The sequence below is a fragment of the Drosophila suzukii genome, unplaced genomic scaffold (assembly GCF_043229965.1).
Source record: "Drosophila suzukii unplaced genomic scaffold, CBGP_Dsuzu_IsoJpt1.0 scf_4, whole genome shotgun sequence".
Taxonomy (NCBI): domain Eukaryota; kingdom Metazoa; phylum Arthropoda; class Insecta; order Diptera; family Drosophilidae; genus Drosophila; species Drosophila suzukii.
The window spans coordinates 2,901,962-2,919,388 of record NW_027255927.1 but is presented as its reverse complement, the minus strand read 5'-3'; the positions used below and the strand labels follow the sequence as shown (position 1 = coordinate 2,919,388).

The 17,427-nt window shown below is 41.6% G+C and overlaps 1 protein-coding gene across 17 annotated transcripts in view; it reads right to left on the bottom strand.

Moving 5' to 3' along the window:
- Window positions 1-17,427, bottom strand: part of Nipped-A (Transcription-associated protein Nipped-A) — a 509,451-nt gene that overhangs the window by 182,912 nt on the left and 309,112 nt on the right. Inside the window, exons 17-18 of one of the 17 annotated variants that reach the window (XR_011605752.1) lie at window positions 14,254-14,541; window positions 13,737-14,186 (exon numbers count right to left, since the gene is read on the bottom strand). The exons of 15 other annotated variants lie outside the window; for them this stretch is intronic. The gene's annotated coding sequence lies outside the window, so the exon portion shown is untranslated. Of the gene's footprint in view, window positions 1-13,736; window positions 14,187-14,253; window positions 14,542-17,427 lie in introns of those variants that run through there. One more of the 17 variants, XR_011605754.1, reaches the window with a different exon arrangement.

The following is a 17,427-nucleotide window of genomic DNA, read 5'->3' as shown; positions in this document are numbered from 1 at the left end:
ACCGAAAAATTTTTGTTGTACATTCCCATCAAATTAAACCTGGATGCACTGTATTGAAACACATCTAGAAGGCACCACAATAGACTGCACCTATCACGAACATGAATGATTTTTACCTCGTTAAGGTGTTTTTTTTTGATATCAGAAGTTTTGGTTTTAGACATCAATCACATAATTCATCTTCATACGGCTTCCATTTTTTTAATTTTTACTTTTACTTTCACCGATCTTTTTCCCAAACGAATTAAAATTGTTGCCGTCTTTGTATGCAATCCTTTTAGGTTTTTCAATATCATTTGATTGTTGTAACACTAGTTATGATCGGACCATCATAGCAGTGATGCAGTGGGCTTCGTCACAAAGTAGACTGCGGTCCAAGTGATGTTTGAAAAGACTGCATTTAAGTTTTCGTCAGAAGTTTTTTACGCAGAGAAGGAATTAAAGTCGTTTCGACACAGTATATCAAACGATATATAGCACAAGCCTTTTGCTTTTGTAGTTTACAAGTTACGGGTGTACTAAACACAGCTACTTACAGCTGTTTTTCTGTCAAACTAACGAGTTTTTCCAAAAGTGATAAAACTAAAGATTCTCATATTAAGTTGTTTAATATCATCTTAAATTTCCAGGAGCTTCAAGTAGAGTTTGGACACGCACAAAAAAGGTCAATGTGCAGGCAGTGTTAGATGTTCTGAAGAGGTAAATGTGGCCTTTTTTGTTGATAAATAACTTTGAAAGGAGACTGTTTACTACAATGTGTCGCGTGTCAAAAGCTAAGGAATCTCAAGGGCTATGCACCTTAAAATTTAATTTAAAATCGTAAAAGCCGTTTTTAAGAAATCAGGAAAAAAAAAAAGAATATCTAAATTAAAAAAAAATACTTTATCCTTAGTTTTTAGCGGATGGTATTTAGACAAATCATGTTAAAAGGCGTACAAAACATTTCAAAATACCTTTCTAACTACATATAGCAACAACATATTCACAAGTTACGGGTGTACAACATTTAGCTATTTATAGATGTTTTGTCGCCAAACTAGCTTGTTTTTCCAAAAGTGGTGGAAGAAAAGTTTCTTCTATTAAGCTAGTTAAGCAACATCTTAAATTTCCAGGACCTTCAAATAGAGTTTAGATACGGCCAAAAAACTGGTAAATGTGCCCATTTTTGTTGATTAATTACTTTGAAACGAGACTTTTTACAACTATGTGCCGCATGTCAAAAGGTAAGGAATCTCAAGGGCTATACACCTTAAGATTTGATTTGAAATCGTTAATGCCGTTTTTGAGAAATAATAAAAAAAGTTTAAAGCATTAAAAAAAACTTTAGACCATTTTTTTTTAACGGTAGTTTTTACCGCCCAGTACATTTTTAAACCTCAATTGATTTACATAAATTTATCGGTTGGACCCGACACCAATCAAGACATCTCGCCGACAATCGAGCGACCAGACCATACAGTTACAGTGCGATCTTCAGTAGAAAAGGAAGATTTTTTAAAGCTCTTTATTTTATCTTGCCTTTTTTATTTGATTTTACTAATTAAAACATCGGATTTTAAAACAGTGCTATTGGAAGCTTTCATTAAGGGGTCGGCTGTAACATTCTTTAAAAAATCGTAATATAGGAGAGCACAAAAAAACAACCAAACACCACAAGTGGCTGGGTCTGAACAATAAAGTTCAATATTAAACATAGTCTAGTTCCAATCGCGGGTTCACTATTATTTGGTGCTCGACTGCGTCTTAAGAATAAGAAAGTTCCGCAGTCCCTTGCACTAACAAATAGATTCTTGCGAAGACACTCCGCTTATTGGTGTTCGTGTTTCGTGGAAAAAAACCAAAAAGAACAAAACTATAATCTGATTCCACGGTTTGCCTTTCTGCCAACTAAGGCTGTGAGTAGGGGCATAGCTTGCGAAAGCAAATAAATTTTTCCCCAACAGGCAGAGAAGCTCACAACCGGAATGAATTTCGCGAACACGATAAATTGCTTCCACGGGGAGGTGATACTTCGGTATGCCATGATCGACCCTGTAAAGACATAGTATGGGTGTTCGTACCCAAAGGTACTCAACATGACCACACCCAACAAATCAAGCAGAAGCCAAGTTGGGAACAGTACCAGGCGCTCAGTAGCACCCACTGCATATGAGAATGGCTGATCAGCATATTATATGTCTCACTAATGCACCGTCTCACCGACTCAACGGCACACTGACCGGCCAATGCAGTCAGCACATTTTGCAGTGTCTGCCGAGCCAACTACACAAACTGCTACCATAATCAAAACTCCCTAACCTACCTACCTACTTTAGAATATAGCGCACTTCACTAATCGTTACACTAAACTTTCGTCTTCCAAGTAGTATATAAACATGTACCAAATGAAGAATAAATCAGTTATCAAAGCATCTCATAACTCCGCGGTTCTACTTCCAACCTCTGGGAATAGGGCTCGTAATACACTATCTCCACTAGCAGCTAACCTACGTTAGCTCAACCTAAGCGCAGTTCAGCATCGCCTGTGGTCCGGCATCGCAGTAACTATCGTTACCATTGCCGCGACGCGATCGTCCTGCCAGCAAAGCGTCCGTGTCTACTTCGGTTAGGCACAAACATTGGTGACCCCGACGTGATCCTTTAACAACAAAGGATCACACTCAAGCAACCCCCTTCCCACTAAAGGACTCACAGCTTTATCCAGCTTCATAGGATACGCTTCTTCTTCCACCGTCACAGGAACTTCAGCTTAATCCAGCTTCACAGGATACGCTTCGTCTTCCAGCGTCACAGGAACTTCAGCTTAATCCAGCTTCACAGGATTCGCTTCTTCTTCCAGCGTCACAGGAACTTCAGCTTCATCCAGCTTCCCAGGACTCGCTTCTTCTTCCAGCGTCACAGGAACTTCAGCTTCATCCAGCTTCACAGGATTCGCTTATTCTTCCAGCGTCACAGGAACTTCAGCTTAATCCAGCTTCACAGGATACGCTTCGTCTTCCAGCGTCACAGGAACTTCAGCTTCATCCAGCTTCACAGGACTCGCTTCTTCTTCCAGCGTCACAGGAACTTCAGCTTCATCCAGCTTCACAGGATTCGCTTCTTCTTCCAGCGTCACAGGAACTTCAGCTTCATCCAGCTTCACAGGATACTCAGCTTCATCCAGCTTCACAGGATACTCAGCTTCATCCAGCTTCACAGGACTCGCTTCTTCTTCCAGCGTCACAGGAACTTCAGTTTCATCCAGCTTCACAGGATACGCTTCTTCTTCCAGCGTCACAGGAACTTCAGCTTATTCCAGCTTCACAGGATACGCTTCTTCTTCCAGCGTCACAGGAACTTCAGCTTCATCCAGCTTCACAGGATACTCAGCTGCATTCAGCTTCACAGGATATTCAGCTTCATCCAGCTTCACAAGATTCTTTGTTTCCAAGACACACAATATGTCTACTTCATTCATTGAGGAAACAAGTCACACAAGAATCGATTCCAACAGCTCATTCCAACAGCTCATTAAGAATTATGGCAAGGATTCTGCCGACCGACGCCACCGAGACGGCTATTATTTCGGTAAGCTAAATCAGTTAAACGATCTCTGGCAGCAGTTTTGCTACCTAGATGAAGAAGTCCAGCAAGCGGCATTACCCACTGGAAGTGAGTACTCTTCACGATTACTAGCACTTAAAGAGCTGGTCGAAAAATATCAGAATATCTTTCTGGTCAACATGCCGACTGGAAGCGGGCTTCCGAAGGCCCCGAGACGAACGTCGGCCAACATCAAGATCACAACAAGAGGTCAAGTCAAAGCAGATTCCGCAATTGACACGGTGATCCGACAGTTGCAGAGAAGATGCAACGAATTGGAGTCATCATTAACATTAGCCTCGAACGCCCCAACCGTCACCCCAGCCCTACAAAGGCACCTGGATCTCCATTGGGCGTTGCTGAGGCAAGCCCACGACGAATTTGACAGCACACCTGGACCCGCAGCCCTGGCAGAAGCAGAGCTAGCTCAGTTCCACACATTATACGAGGAATACAAAATGAACCTGCTTCGAGAAAACGACTCGCCAATGAGCCTAAACTTGGCACTTCCGCCAATTAGCATTCCGGAGTTCAACGGCGAGTATCTAGACTGGCCACGGTTCCATGATCTCTTTGTGGAATTGGTACATAATAAACCATATTCGGCCAGTCAAAAACTACATATTCTACAGAGTTCGCTTCGCGGTGAAGCGAGAAACGTCTTGACAGACACAGCCTTCTTACAGGGTGGCTATGACGACACCTGGTTGCGTTTAAAGTCCAGGTACCAGAACGGAAAAATACTAGTATTCGCCGCCATTGCAAAAATTATTGACCATACGCCTATAGACGGTTCCTCGCGCCAGCTAAGGGCCTTACATGACACTATAAAAAACTCAATGAGTACTCTTCAAAACCTCGATATCAGCACAAAATCCTGGGATCCAATCCTGTGTTTTCTTATCAGAAGAAAACTAGACCAACAGTCTCTAGCTGCTCTAGAAAATTCAGCGGATGCACCAACGGAAATTCCAACGTTATGGAGTATACTGACGTTTATTGAGCGGCGCGCTTGCATGCTGGAGACGATAAGCGCTCAACCTACAGCAACACTCCGCCATCAGTCAGTTCACAACGAAGAGAGCTGTAAGATCTGTCACCTAGGACAACATAATCTTAGAGCATGTAGCCGTATCCAGCAAATAGACCCCAAAGCACGGTGCCAAGCCATTATTCAAGTAGGAGCATGCACAAATTGTTTGTCTACAGCTCATAAGGTTGAAAACTGTGAATCACCGACCATTTGTCGAGTCTGCCAGCAACGGCATCATTCACTGTTACACCAAGTACCGACTAGCAATCCAGTGGCCGGCGCATTAACCATTGCAGGCTACGACGACGTAGGAGGATATACTCTGCTCGCGACCGCCAAGGTCTCATTACAAGGGCCAAACGGTCAATTACAAACATGTCGCGCTGTAATAGATGGTGGATCACAGGTGAATCTTATCTCAAGTAGAATAGCAGATCTGCTATCTCTTAAGGAAAGGTCACCGATTGAAATATCTGGAATCGGAGGAAAAATATCAACAGCAACTAGATCAACACTAAAGCTCTCATCAGTTACATCAGGGTTTGAAAGACTAGACACAGTCATTACAGACCAACCGTCAGTATCGATTGATACCGATCTTAATATTCCCGGGGGACTGCCATTAGCAGATCCTGACTTTCGGCAACCTGGACCCATTGACCTAACCTTAGGGGCTGAGGTGTATTCTCGTGTAATAACCGGTGAATTTCTTGAACTAGGACCTAATAAACCTTTGGCACAAGGCACTAGGCTTGGTTATGTAATCACAGGTTATCTCAATAAAGAAACCTCATCTGATACGGAAATCAACCCTATTCTGGTAGAAGGCAGAGGTGATTTTGCAGGACCGAACGCTGCTTTTTTTTTTTTTTTTTATTATTTATTGTTTTAGGCTTCCTAACGCTACAAGTTTTAAAACTTATAAATTACAGCGCTAGTCACAACTGGTAAACATATTTAAATTTGGACAAAATTGGTTCTTAAATCTAATGACAACAAAAGATAAAAATCCGATGAATATAGAACCGATTTCTCATCAATTTAATACCTACAAGAAGGCTGACTTTGGTTCAACATTTGCAAACCTAACCAAGAAATATCTTAGTTTTGTTGCAGAATGTCCACATACCATAGACGTGCCAAATGATCAAGTTCTACGAGAGCACAATTTCAGCCCCCACGGTAATGTCAATTTTATCGCAAAGGGGAGTGTTAAGCAGCATCAAGAAGATGTGAAGGACCTGAATCACAAACATGAACCGCAGTTGAAGGAAAGATCCACCTTCCTATACAATTCGGGCAAGGGCTGACCGACATCACGACTTAATTGAGGGTACCCCTCAATGGGGGGGAGAATGTTCGTACCCAAAGGTACTCAACATGACCACACCCAACAAATCAAGCAGTAGCCAAGTTGGGAACAGTACCAGGCGCTCAGTAGCACCCACTGCATATGAGAATGGCTGATTAGCATATTATATGTCTCACTAACTCACCGTCTCACCGACTCAACGGCACACTGACCGGCCAAAGCAGTCAGCACATTTTGCAGTGTCTGCCGAGCCAACTACACAAACTGCTACCATAATCAAAACTCCCTGACCTACCTACCTACTTTAGAATATAGCGCACTTCACTAATCATTACACTAAACTTTCGTCTTCCAAGTAGTATATAAACATGTACCAAATGATGAATAAATCAGTTATCAACGCATCTCATAACTCCGCGGTTCTACTTCCTACCTCTGGAAATAGGGCTCGTAATACACTATCTCCACTAGCAGCTAACCTACGTTAGCTCAACCTCAGCGCAGTTCAGCATCGCCTGTGGTCCGGCATCGCAGTAACTATCGTTACCATTGCCGCGACGCGATCGTCCTGCCAGCAAAGCGTCCCCGTGCCAGCGACAAGTGCTCATTACCCCCTTGTCCCGCGGTGTGACCCGGAAGTGTCTACTTCGGTTAGGCACAAACAATGGGTTCAATGTGATAATTGGAAAACTTGGTACCATTACACTTGTGGACGTGAAGAAAGCGAAAATAACATTAAAGGCTAGGCCTACCCTCCTTGCGAGAAGGGTGATACCGACATCGTGAAGACCAATACAACTGCACAGCAACGCTAAGCCGCGAAGGGATTGGCAAAAGAGCCGAAAATAAGTTTACAAGAAACACCCGGTATAAACATGTCAACTAACGATCTTATGTTACAGATGCTAGAGGCAAAACGAGAAGCTAAACAGAGATATATTGAACAAAAATATAAAATTTTGTCGCGCCAACACGATTCCAACATGACATGGATACACACGACAATGGGCCTCAGCTCGCCTTTGAAAACGGCTGTTCTGTTGCCGGCTTTTCAAATGTCGAAAATATGCTTCGACTTCAAAAATGTCTAAAAGGGATAGCGTACGATCTAGTCCTAGACAAGCTTTTGTTGCCAACCATGGTTGCCGAGGTTATACGCACATTAAAAACATTCTTTGGTCATCCAGATCAAATTCTGGATCGCCTAATTGAGAAAGCTAAACGAATTTCGGCAAAGAAGGACAGGCTGGATTTACTTATCGACTACGCCCTTGCTGTTCGCAACACCTGTGCTACCATGGAGGCCTGCCAACTAGATGCACATTTGAACAACCCTATGCTTGTTTGTGAGTTGGTTGACAAACGTCCAAATCAATATAAGCTGAACTGGGCAATGCACCCAAAAGACGATCCATAGCAAATGTAAAAGCATTTAGCGATTGGATGTATAAGATCGCAGAAGCAGCGTCCACAGTCGTTTCAACCTCATACTCAAGGACGAATAATGTATATACTCATACCACCTACAATGATGTACCGATCCGAGAACTCACTTTGCTTCGTATGCCGAAGCGCACAGCACCAAGTCGCTCAGTGTGAACAATTCAAAAATCTCTCTTACGAAGGAAGGCAACAAGTTGTTCGCGACAACAGGCTCTGTTCTAAGTGCCTAAGAAGGACGAAGGCTTTTCGGTCACACTAATAGCCGAATCCTTCTTTAAGCTTTTAAACATAAGTGGCACCCCCGAACCGATCTGTATGCAGTGGACCAATCAAACCATCAGAAGGGAGGGTAATTCCGTATACTGCAATACTCGAATCGCCGAGGCAGACGCCACTAAAACATATTGGCTAAATAATGTCCATACTGTGAGAAACCTAGGCTTGCCAAAACAGACGATCAAGGAAATGAATTGCGCATCAAGTTTCCACATCTAGATGGAATACCCCTACAATCTTATTCGAATGCCGAACCAATGATTCCCTTTGGAACCAACAACTGGAAGCTCGCTGTACCACGAAGGCTGAGAGATGGAAAATGGAGTGATCCAATTGCGTCTAAGTGGATTCTCGGTTGGGGACTTCAAGGCTCCACAAGCTCCAAAACTGAATTTTCCATGCACCACTGCCAGTGCAACTGTGACGAGATTAAAAAGAGAATTAAAGAGAGTTTTTGAAACTGTTACTACAAAGACGTTTCGTTCAACATGTTTAAAAAATGAAGGACATTATCAAGAAGGACTTGTTTACGCGAGAATAATCCCACTTTTCCGGAAAGCTACAACAACGCAATGAATCGGCTAAACTGTCTAAAGGCTAAGATAAGCCTAGAACCTGAACTTTTTGGCAAATGGTGTTTCGAGTTGGTAAAATAGCTGTTTGTTGCGACATTGCTGAAATGTTCCACCAAATTCGAATTCTGGAATCAGATGTGACGCTCAACGTTTTGTGTGGTACAACAAGGAAACGCAGGCTATCAGAACTTTTGTAATGAGATCTATGACATTCGGAATATCCTGTGCGCAATGTATTGCTCATTATGTTCGCTACAAAAACGCGGAGGAATACAAGCTGCTTACCTAGGCGACGAAACTGAAGCAATCGAGGCTACCCTAAAGGTCCGAGACATACCCGCGGCTGGAGGTTTCAATATAAGGAATTGGGCTTCTAATTCACCCAAAGTCTAGAAACATTTACAGTGTGATTCCCTCGATCTACAATCGACAAAGGAACTCGGATACCCAGAAAAAGTCCTCGGTATGTTTTGGGAACCAGCAACTGACATGTTTAAATATGTTTTCAGATTTGCACGAATGAAAAGAAACGTCCTTTCGGAAGAAAACTTGCCAACCAAATGCGAGGTACTGCAAGTGTTGATGTCCATATTTGATCCATTAGGATTATTATCCTGCTACACTATTGGCCTCAAAATGCTTCTTCAGGAAATTTGGCGCACAGGCATAAGCAGGGACAACATCTTACCTCAGCTGGGTTTTTGGACGAAATGGAAGGACTTGATAACCCAAGCTACAACTATTCAAGACCCGCGCCATTACATAACTTAATACTTTCGTGGACGCCAGTGAGTACGGACATGCCGCAGTGTCTTACAGCGTCGATCAACACACTTATTAAACCGATTCAAGGGCAGAACTTTCCTGGCTGACGATGGACCCGCGTAATTTTTCCGCTTTCGTAATGCACCGCTTAGGAGAAATTCTGGAGACCACAAACGCTGGTCAGTGGCATTGCATACCAACAAAGCTTAACGAAGCAGACATGGCGACAAAGTTTATCAGCAAACCAAACGCACAAGAATGGATTAACGGCCCATCATTTCTTCAACAGTCAAGGCCACTGGCCAAAACAGCCCACTTTGTGCCCTTCTAACAAAGTCGACCATGATGAGATTCGAAAAACTGTTTGATAATCAAAAAGGAAAGCATATTAGTGGAAGCATTAAACGTTGAGCGCTTTTCTGATTAGAAGCACTTATACCGGGCAACGGAAACTTTTTTGTTATACTTGGACATTAGGGTGGTCCAAAAAATGAAAACTGATTCTCACCAGTTTATATGGTAGATTAAGGTCTGTAAAAAATGTTATCAAAAATAAAAAAAAATTTGTTGAGGTTTAGACCTTGCGAATCGTCCTCAAAGTTTGCTTTAAAATTACTCATACGACATGTGTTCCAGCCGGAACTTTATTCGAAAAATCGGTTTCCCACCCCCAACTTTGTTAAACTCAGTCAATATTAGTAAAAAATGGACAATTCCGAAATGTTTTTGGTTGGACATCTAAAATTTTACACAACGGATTTACCATCTAAGAGATCGTATTATCTAGTGTCCTCTATATTACTAGATTTTCCGGAAAAAGATTGTTACAAAGCGCCAAAGATGTAACACAAATGCTAGTTACCATTTGGAGTCAAAGGGGAATTTCAGTCCGGCCTCACCATCATATTATTAAATCCATAACGCGGCTTCACAAAGATTTGTTTAGCCCTACAATTATTTACTTATGCTTATTTGTTTTTAAATAAATATATATAGTTGAATATTACCTTCTTTGTCCTTCCTTATTTGGGTATATAAGTGTTTACAAATATAAATAATAAATTAGCTGCTAGTTGAGATAGTGTATTACGAGCCCTATTCCCAGATGTAGGAAGTAGAACCGCGGAGTTATGAGGTGCGGTGATAACTGATTTATTTTTATCGATTATTCCTATGGAAGCTATAGGATATAGTTGTCCGATCCGGCTGGTTCCGGCTTATATACTACCTGCAAAAGAATTAAGACTTTTGGAAAAGTTTCAGCCCGATAGCTTTAAAACTAAAAGACTAGATTGCGTAGAAACGGACATGACTAGATCGACTCGTCTAGTCATGCTGATCAAGAATATATATATTTTATGGGGTCGGAAACGTCTGCTTCACTTCTGACTGAAATCAATATACCCTCTGCATAGTTATAAAAAGGTTCGTGTGAATTGGTGCAAAGAAATTTTGAAAAAATACAATCGCCGTGTTTTAGAAGACGTCATAAGATTGTCACAACAAAACAGCAATCGACAGTGTGAAGACCCACACAGACGAGTCCAATCCAACGAAGCAAATGGTCGCCTGTTTCTTCGGTAAAACTGGTCATGTGGCGACTGTTTCGCTTGAGCAACGTAGGACGGTCAATTCTGAGTGGTACATAATAATTTGTTTGCCTGAAGTCTTTCGAGAAATTTGAAAAATGAACAAGAGAAGACGGATCATTATGCACAATGACAATGCGAGCGCTCACACATCAGCTCAAACCAGCGCCCTTTTGACCGGCCAAAGCATCGAGTTGGTGGGTGCGCCGAACCGCACTGACTTGGCACCCAATGACTTCTTTTTATTCCCGCACATCAAAATAAAAATGCGTGGTCAACGATTTTCGTCGAGAGAAGGTACTGTTGAAGCGATTAAAAACCATGCTTTGAAGATGTCTCAATCGGAGTGGGATAAGTGCCTTGACAATTGGTTTAAGCGCATGCAAAAGTTAATAAATCTTGCTGAAGAACACTTTGAAGAACAATAAAAACATTTTTGATGTTAAATATTTACATGCATTACGAGGGTGGTCCGATAAGTACTTAGCCTCCAAAAGAAAAACGAAAATTTTGGAAATGTGGCGATTTATTTATCAACATAATCTCCTTGTAGCTCGATACACTTGTCCCAGCGATGCTCCAACTTGTTTAACCCATCTGAAAAATACGATTTCTGCAAAATAGGCCTCTGTGGCGGCGACGACCTCCTCATTCGACGCAAATTTCTGTCCAGCGAATGACTTTTTCAAGTTTGGAAACAAAAAGAAGTCACACGGGGCCAAATCTGGAGAATATGGCGGATGGGGTAGCAGTTCGTAGCCCAATTCGACCAATTTGGCCTCCGCGAGGGCCGAGTGTGAACCGGTGCGTTGTCATGATGGAAGAGCACTTTATTCTTCGCCAAATGGGGCCGTATTTTCTGCAATGCGGTGGTGAATCGGCCCAATAATACGGCATAGTACAGCCCTGTTACCGTTTTGCCCTTCTCCAGGTAGTCGATGTAGATCACACCTTGTGAATCCCAAAAAACGGTGGCCATCACCTTTCCGGCCGATGCACTATGGGGAATTTGCCCACTTTTTGTGGCATTAATTAATAACTTAAAAACGAAGCAACATTTCAAAGTTTTATTTTTTTTGAATTAAGTATATAAAACCCGAAGGAAGTAAATTAAAAAATATGGGCGTGGTCCCGCCTTTTTTTAAAAAAAAAATTTTTTTTTTCTTTTTCTCAATCAAATAAAAAAATGTTTCCTTTTTTTTTTATAGAAAACCAAACTGAATTTAAAAAAAATGTTGGCGTTTTTTATTTTTCATTTTCTTAATGAAATTGTAATTTTTTGTTTGGTTATCACTATAATTCTTAACAAAAATACTAAAATCCTTTATATTAACGGTTAGTAAGTGAAATGATGTTGTAAGATAATTTTAAAATAATCGTTATATAATAAGAAATATAATTGCACACTGTTTCTCTGAAGATAACATCGAAACTGGCATTTACCAGACAAAAATGCGAGAAATATACCATATTAGGTAGAGGTCTTTAAAGCTAAATTTTAGAGAAAGTGCGCAAAAGTGCACTTTTATACTAACCGAGCTCAATGAGAATTAAATACTCTACAAGATAAAAGAGGTTTCAGAGGTGGAAACAGCTGGAATCACTTTGTAGCTCCATTTAAAAATACAAATTAACTTGAAGATTTTGTTTTTTTTTTAGGTTAGCACTAGAACACGAATATACGAGAACCACAATCAATAAATACAATATCAAGGTCACAAACACAAGATACAAGTCCCTCTGATTGGATGGTATTTCAAAAACTTCAGTGCTATGTTTAGTTTTACACTTTTTGACAAATTAAACTATTAAGAATAATAGGCGTTTTACCAGCGCTGCCACCTCGTTGAAATAAAAACAGGCTTTAACAGCTGATAACTTAACAGTGGGGCGCACTGTTAAACTTTTCTGTTAGTAACATTAGATATTGATGTTATCCTGATGCACTGTGATAAACAAAACCAAATTTTAACGACTTTTAAAAAATGGGTTTTGGCCAAGAAAAGTGGTCAAATTTCCCATAGTGCGATGGGACAGTCTTCGCCTTTTTCGGAGCAGGTTCGCCGGGTGAAGTCCACTGTTTCGACTGTTCCTTGGTCTCTGGTGTGTACCAGTGGATCCATATTTCGTTGACGGTCACGAAACGACGCAGAAACTCCTTCGGATTGCGCTTAAACAGCGTCAAACACTGCTCTGAAGTGGTCTCACGGTTGCGTTTGTTGTCCGGAGTGAGCAAACGCGGCACCCATCGCGCCGACGTCTGCCAATACGAGATCGTGGATTTTTGTCACGTTATCCTCCGTGGTAGCCGTTTTCGGGGCACCTGGGCGTGGCTCATAAAAAACCGACGTGCGACCACGTTGAAACTCGCTAAACCAATTTTTGATGGTCGCCATCGAATGAGTAGAGTCATCGTACACAGCATCCAAGCGCTCTTTGATTTCGCTGCGCGATTTTCCGTCCAAAAAAAGAATTGAATCACAGACCGATATTGCTCTTTCTCCATTTTTCTAAAATCCGCGGACACGTCCGATTCCACAAGCAGTCAAAACAAAACTACGAGTCCGATTCGGCTGAAATTTCGACAGTAGCCGTCTACGAGAATGTACTACACGATAGTACATTTCGGTGAGGCTAAGTACTTATCGGACTGCCATCGTATATAGCAACCCTAGTTGTTCTAAAGACATACTCGCAAGTAACTGAATTTTATATTTTTTTTGGAAATTCAGACTCTTTTACCAAGTACCTCAATTTTTTTTCCTATTCCGTTTTGCCATTGTGACGGTATACCATCCACATCTTGTTGCCTCGCTCTGGCATGCCTAAATAGTTACAGGCGTTAAGTATGACCGCATACGAACAAAATACAACATCCACTATTTGAATGGTATTCCTTGTTTTAACTTCTAGGTTTAAATACATATAGTTGGGCCCCATTTTATTTACGTAACCGTTAAAGCCTAGTACTCAGATCGGCTAAGAGTTTCACTAGTCGAAAAATCGTATTCTTTGTATGTGACCGAAGTTTTCAAAGTTCACCCGCAATGCATGTAGCATGGTCTTACTGTCAAGCAGTTAGGTTTAAAATTGAAATTTAAAAAGGAGGAGTCAATTAAATTAAAATAAAAATAAATGGAATGTTCAACGAATGTTTTTACTTATCTAAATTAGTAGTTTAAAGCTTCCTTCTCGTCCCACGGATGCTGCGCCGTCTTTCCCGCTCCACCGCAGTTCAGCTCCGAGTCCCAATAGGCATATTGGACCTTGAGGAAGTGGGAGCCGGATTGGGAACGGGGTTGATCCGCTGATGCGGATCCCAGCATCCTGGCAGTGTCTGGCTAAGGCTTCTCCAACTCCCTCCCTCCCTATAGAAGCCAGCGGGTCTTTCAGCTCCGCTTAAGCTGCCAAGTAGCTGGTGGTGGTGGTGTACGGAGTACTAATGGAGAGGTCGGTCGTCGGAGATCACTTTCTTTGCGAGGAGACGCCCGGCAGGATGTCCATGTAGAGAGCCAAGTCCCACTCGGTATATTCCTTCCCAATGAGATTCTCTAGTGGATCTCCTCCAGCACTTCAACTATTCTGCGGATTTGCCCCTGTTGTTTTGCTTCCTGTCGGTGAAATCCCACAATAAAAGGCAACAGCTTGGATTAGGCGTTCTATTTCATCTGCACTGACCTCCTGCATCCTATTTTGGGGTTTTCCTCTCATTTTTAATATTTAGTTTCCACATCGCCTTTGCACGAACACCGCCAAAGATTAAATTTCTTATTCTTTGGGCCGCGGCTAACGGCGTTCATCGAAAATTCACTCGCGAAATCTGGTATTTTGTCTGGTATTTCCTTAGCTCATCTGAGTACCGCGCTCAAAAACAGACCCGACGAAAACCTTTAGCCGCCTGTTTGCCTCTCGCTCACTCCTATGGTTAGCTCGCGGTTTTCGTCGATCTGAGTACTAGGCTTAAATCTAAAAACAAGAGAAAACGCTATAGTTGAGTGCCTCGATTATGAGATACACGTTACTCAGCTAAAGGGACCAAGGGGAGATAGAGATATTTAAACAGCAAAGCGAGCGACTATGGGCGCCACAGTTTTGGTCGGTTTGTGGGCGTGGCACACTAACGAAACAAAGTTGCGCTGCGCAGAAAGCTCCGGAATTTGCAAGCCTTATCCCAGTATTGTATCTTTTATAGTTTCCGACATCACAGCGTTCATACAGACAGAAGGATCGACTCGGCTAGTGATCCTGATCAAGAATATATATACTTTGTGCGGTCGGAAACGCTTTTTACTTAAAACTATTAAGTTTTTCTTAATTTAACAATGCTCCGATCAGCATGTGATTTTAGTAACAAATTTAAATTTTCTATTTTCCTTAAAATTGTTTTTATTTTCAAAATCCAAATTTTGGTTACAAAGAAAATCCACTTCTAAAATAGTACGAGAACGCGTGTCAAGCCTTGGAACAATCACGTATTCGTATACGGAAACCCAAGCAAATAAACAGTTCCTGACAACCAGCGGGTATCTTGCAACAAAAGAATTTCGAAGATGCAAGTTGTTACTTGATACACCCCTGCCGGTCAACTTCGCAAACCCAATCCGAACCAACTGGCACGTGTACAAAGAAGCTGTGGTGAGTAATCTCTCCACGGAACTACCAGTCAGCGCAATATACCCACAAGAGCTGACTAAAATAGTATGCAAATGCAAATGCAAATGCTTCTGCATGCGACACGCCCTTCAAAGTGGCATGCCCCTTAGAGAATCCTAGGGGAAATAAAAACCCCTTTCATAGAGCCAACATCTATAAATCTATATTTCATAGGCCATCTGCAGAGCCTTGATTAACCCAGCAAAAGCTTGAAATGAGAAAATAACGCGGCAAAATTACAAATTAGCAACAGCAACTCTCTCTTAAAGACAGCTTCACCCTTGGACTATCTTCAGCAGACATACGGAACACGGTCAGACTTTAGTGAAGAGTCCCTGAACCTACGCCTAAACACTAGTTCTCCAGGAAGTCTAAAATTGGGACATCCTCGAGAAAGCAATGCCGATTAGGATATGGACCGAGCCAACAACACAAAACTGCTACCATAATCATAATTCCCTGACCTACTTTAGAATATAGCTTATTTCACTAATCATTACACTAAACCCCCGTGTTCCAAGTAGTATATAAGCATGTATCAAATGAAGAATAAATTAGTTATCAACGCACCGCATAACTCCGCGGTTATAGTTCCTACCTCTGGGAATAGGGCTCGTAATACACTATCTCAACTAGCAGCTAACCATGTTAGCTCAACCTCAGCGCAGCTCAGCATCGCCTGTGGTCACCAAAGTGTCCCCGTGCTAGCGACAAGTGCTCATTACCCCTTGTCCCGCGGTGCGACCCAAAAGTGTCTACTTCGGTTAGACAAACATGGGCCATAAGTAGTTGAAAACCGTATTAATCACCAGGGCCAGATGAAATAAAACCTGCAAATATTTAGCAGGCAGGAAAACTAGCCACTAATTGGCTGGGACCAATCTTTTGCAACATATTGGCAGGAGATCTACCAACCTCATGGCGAGAGGCGAAAGTGGTCGTCATTCCCAAAGCAGGAAGAGCTTCTCACACTACGGCAAGGGACTTCATAGCCACCATCGACCCAACGAAAAAAAATCAGCAGTTATCCTTTGAATTCTGTGCATTGTCACTGATCTACGGGCAGTCACGTTATATAAATTTAATGGGACGAACGCACAAACCTACGGAGCTATCCGCACGAATTTCGTAGCGAGCAAAAAAAAACAGTTCGTTACATTTTAGAGTGCTCTTTTCTGTCTGACCTCGTCGTTAGCACGATATTCGCTTGATTGCTCTGTTGTTTCAGAGTCGTAAGGATAAATCCAAATCTCAATTCCGTAATCTTTCATTTGAGCTTTTCCTGAAAGTCAGAACACATCAACGCGACGACTTTTTTGCAAGCAAACGCTGTTTTGGGCGATTGGTAAACACAAGTGTAAATATATTACTGATAATGACATTGACATAAAATTTAGCCCAGATGTCATTAACAGTCCTGCCAATTCAAGGAAAAACGAACTAGCTCTAAATGGTAAGCCCGCGAAGTTTAAATTGCCCGTACTTGTTTGCCACAGTAAAAGTTAGCATCTTATCTTGTTTTATATTCTTTCACATTTTTTTGAAATGAATAGCATTGATTAACCAAACTTATTTTTAGTTGTTTTGATCAATTTTCTAAGTGACGATCTTACTTTGGTTTAGGCTAAAGGAAAATGTTCAGTTTTATCAATCATAAACATTTATCAATTGATTTGATGCTAATAAACAAAATGATTTTCAACATCCCAGAATTTGTGATATGATTTGCTGACAGCCAATCATCCTTTTGAACTTCTTCAAGGAGGGGCTTCTATTTTTGTAAAAACTCATCCGTCAAATTGCTGCTGCAATTACCTTAAGCGCGGACTCGGTAATGGTAATTGCTTAATTTACTGCCCCACCGTTTGTTTGAGCAGACCAAGACTTTTGACATTTTTCAGCGAATATATCATAGCTGGTGACTGGAATGCACTCATTCAATGTTGGGGTTGTAGACCATATTAGACCATAACACGCCTTCTTGTCTGAAAGTTGTAGCTACAGGAGGACGTACGCACTTTCTTATTAAAGGAGGAACACAACGGTAATTCATTTTGATACTTATAAGAGAATTTGGTCAAGCTTTCTGATAAATCTGCAGATATGAGTTTTTCCCTAGATATTGATGCTGCAGCTAATGACCTGACCGTTAAGTCTGCCGCTGCCGCATCTACGGCTAATGGTTATTACTCTTGTAAA